This window comes from Rattus norvegicus, chromosome 11, assembly GCF_021556685.1.
Source record: "Rattus norvegicus strain SHRSP/BbbUtx chromosome 11, alternate assembly SHRSP_T2T, whole genome shotgun sequence".
Classification (NCBI taxonomy): domain Eukaryota; kingdom Metazoa; phylum Chordata; class Mammalia; order Rodentia; family Muridae; genus Rattus; species Rattus norvegicus.
The window spans coordinates 14,107,555-14,111,176 of record NC_141544.1 but is presented as its reverse complement, the minus strand read 5'-3'; the positions used below and the strand labels follow the sequence as shown (position 1 = coordinate 14,111,176).

At 34.6% G+C, this 3,622-nt stretch overlaps 1 pseudogene; it reads left to right on the top strand.

The window, feature by feature from the left end:
• Positions 1–1,992: 1,992 nt before the first annotated feature.
• Positions 1,993–2,157, top strand: LOC120095789 (U2 spliceosomal RNA; annotated as a pseudogene).
• Positions 2,158–3,622: the final 1,465 nt, after the last annotated feature.

Below are 3,622 nucleotides of genomic sequence, written 5' to 3'. Positions count from 1 at the left end.
GTCTGATTGAGCCTATGTCATTTTTCCAGGAGGTAAGGCATACTTTGACATTGTCTTAATGAGTATCATTGTTTTTCCTTCCATCTTTTACAAAGTGAAAACTGAGTGATTATTCAGATGATATCTATCCTTGTGAAAAAATAAAATAATTCATACCAAACTATATTGAGTAAAGGGCAATTATTTCTCCCAGAGAATTCAATATTAATGTTAAGGTTGGCTACACATCACCTAATAGAAGATTTTGAAAACCTCTTTCATGATTTGAACTATGAAGATTGAGAAATCACATTATATTCATGCATAATCATATATATCATTTATTTTATCCATGATCAAAAAGCAGTTAACTAGTTCCAGTATAAACCTCACTTACTTTGTGACATTAACCTTTCCTTTTCCTATATTTTCAGAGTTGAGCTTAATTTTGTAATGTATGAAAACAATATCTATCTCACAGAGATAGTGTAAATATTTGTTAAAATGTCATGCCTGTCAAGCATTAGTTTCCTCCACAGGGGTGGGCATTGCCAATACTTAAGAGACATAACCCAGAAAACTGCAAATCATTGCCAAAGGTTTTAAAGATTAAAGTACATAAGTTTAGCATCGATATCTACTGCCCTATTAATGTTTTCTGCCCAATATATATAATTTTACATAAGGTAATATCGATATACCTGAGTGTCTATGAGAATCTTTAAGGACATTGTACTTATATTTATCAAAGCCAGTATCAGAGATATGTGTGAGAGATAAAGAAATACATCTATAAATGATGTATTGCATTTTTCTACAACTATGTGAGTGTGTGTGGCAGAGAGTGGGGGAGGGGAGGAGAATGGAGATGAAAGAGGGAGAGGGAGTGGGAGAGGAAGAGAAGTGTATAAATTATAGATAACATCTTCTAAAACTATGTGACCATGGAGTGTGTAATTGTGTGCCATTGTCACTCAAAGTCACAGACAAAATAAGGAGAATTTTATAGATGAGGATGGTTCAATAATTTACACAGAAATAAATAACACAATACAATGAAGTATATCTTCTAGGTCTTAATATAATCATATTGTAGAAGTCTTAGATAATAATCTAGTATATGTGGTCATATTTTCAGCTACATTTAATAATTTAAGGGAAAGGTATGCTAAGAAATTACCATAAAGGTATTCATATGGATCAGAAAATATTTTCACAGATTATAGGATAAAGGTTGACACTTGACTTGCTGTCTAAGCTTTGGTTCATCCTGTAATTTTTCTTAGACAGATATACACTAAGTAGCCCAGTCCAGTTTCAAACTTAGAGTGATTCTCCTGCCTCATACTCTTTAGAATGTTGGGGTTGCAAACACTTATCACCATACCAGGTCCATAGTCAGCACATAACCATATCCATAGTTGTCTCAGTATCCTACAAGACATGATTTCACCTGAGGTCAAATTAAGTCTAAATTAAGTGTTGTAATATCAGTAACATGTGTTACAAAGTAAAGGTTTTCTACTGCTCTTTGTGAAATGTGAAATCTGTAAGCTATATTTGATTGTTACCCTTCATGGTCTCTGTTATACATTGCCAGTAGAAGAACCTGGAAACTCAGGAGAGAAAAGACCCACTCTGTCTGTCAGCTAGCTTTCTTGTCCCAGTGGTTCCAGCAACAACTTGTGAAAGTTTAGTGTGTATAGTTCACTCAAATAGCAGGTCTTCCCAGTAATCCTTCGATTCAAGAGTGATAATTTTTTAGAATCATTTACTAAGTACTTTAGCTAATAACATAATAGCAACTGCTTTTTTCTTTCTCTCTAACTTGAACTCTGTCAGATATCTCAAGAGCTATCAGACTATATCTTAGCTCTCTCTCAAGAATTCTAAATAGATTGGGTAATTTTTTGTGATTACTGGAGGGTACTCAAATAATTAATAAATTTCATCTCAACGTAAGTCATGAAGCATGAGATACTATGTGCATCCCTGCTTAAAGACATCCATATAATCGCTTCTCGGCCTTTTGGCTAAGATCAAGTGAAGACATCCATATAAAATATTACTTAGTGAACTAATTTAGAATTGCAATTTTCAAAGAAATTATTCTCTTGAAAACTTCTATGGAATTAGCCATTTTCTTTCTCAGAAGCATCAAGTGTGGCAAAAACTTAAACCAGTGTACTACTCACATCTTTATGCATCAAAGGCTTTTGGGTTTGTTTCTTTTCTTTCTTCCTGTTCTCTCTACAATGCTATAAAGAGTTTTATGTGTCATTTATTTTATATATGTTATATATATAATGTATATATAAGTATATATAATATATAAGTATGTATAAGTATATACATAAGTATAGGTTACATTTTAATTCTCTCTCAAATTGTTCTTTTAGTTTCTCAACAACTAGTGAAAGAATATATTTTCAGTTCTATATTATTTCATAATCAGAATAAATACTTAAATATCTTAAAATAGTTTTATGCTAAGTTTTTGATTCTTCTTTAAAATCTTGAAAAAATAACTTAATAAACTCCAATATGTCCATCATCATGGTTAATTTTATATGTCAATTTGTCTGGGCCATAATATTCAACTGTGGTCAAATATTATTCTGGAGGTTTCTGTGAGGTGTTTTTGGGGACAGATTAATGACTAAAACACTTTAAGAAAACACGTAACTCTCCATGCCCTCAGTAGCCCTCATGAGTTAAGTGGAAGAACCAAAGAGAACAGAAACCTCACGTATCCTGAACATAGGGAGTTCTAGGAGACGACAGCATGGAGATATGTTAGGCTTTGGTTGAATTATTTGTTTGTCAGTGATTCTGACATTTTTTAGAACTTACCAGACTTTCCATACCCATGAAAGCCAATTCTCTCTCTCTCTCTCTCTCTCTCTCTCTCTCTCTCTCTCTCTCTCTCTCTCTCTCTCTCCCTCCCTCCCTCCCTCCCTCCCTCCCTCTCCTTGCTGTGGTGGGGGGATACACACACAAGGTCAGGAAATTTCTAAATTATTTTAAGTGTAATAATTTATACAAGATATATGTATTATCACTGACCTTTAAAAATATTATTTCCTACATATTAAAACATTACAGTTGATGCCAGAACTCAGAAAGCTTGTGAATTATAAGCCAACTCTATCAAACACCAGTGAAATGAAAGGAGGGAAATACTATTGTTGCATTCAACAAACTCAGTAGCACCTTGTGCCATTTTATACATGCCCCATCTTCAAGTATGTCCTCAAAAAGGCCTTGTTTCAACAACCCAATTAATAATCCTATGTCACAGTAATTTGGTGTGAACATTAAACTCTTTTTTAAATTATTTTTATTTGTTATTTTATTTACTTACATTTCAAATGTTACCCACTTTCCCAGTTTACCCTCCACAAGCTCCCTATCCCATCCCCACTCCCCACTGCCTGTATGAAGGTTGTTCTGCTACCCTCCTACCCTCTCCTGCCTCAGGCCCCTAGACTCCTCTACCCTGAGTCATCCAGCCTCCACAGGACCAAGGAGTTCCTCTCCCAGTGATTCCAGATAAGGCAATCCTCTGCTAAATATCCAGCTGGAGCCAGGGGTTCCCCCCTCCCTCCACCATGTACTCTTTGGTTAGTGGTTTAGTCCCTGG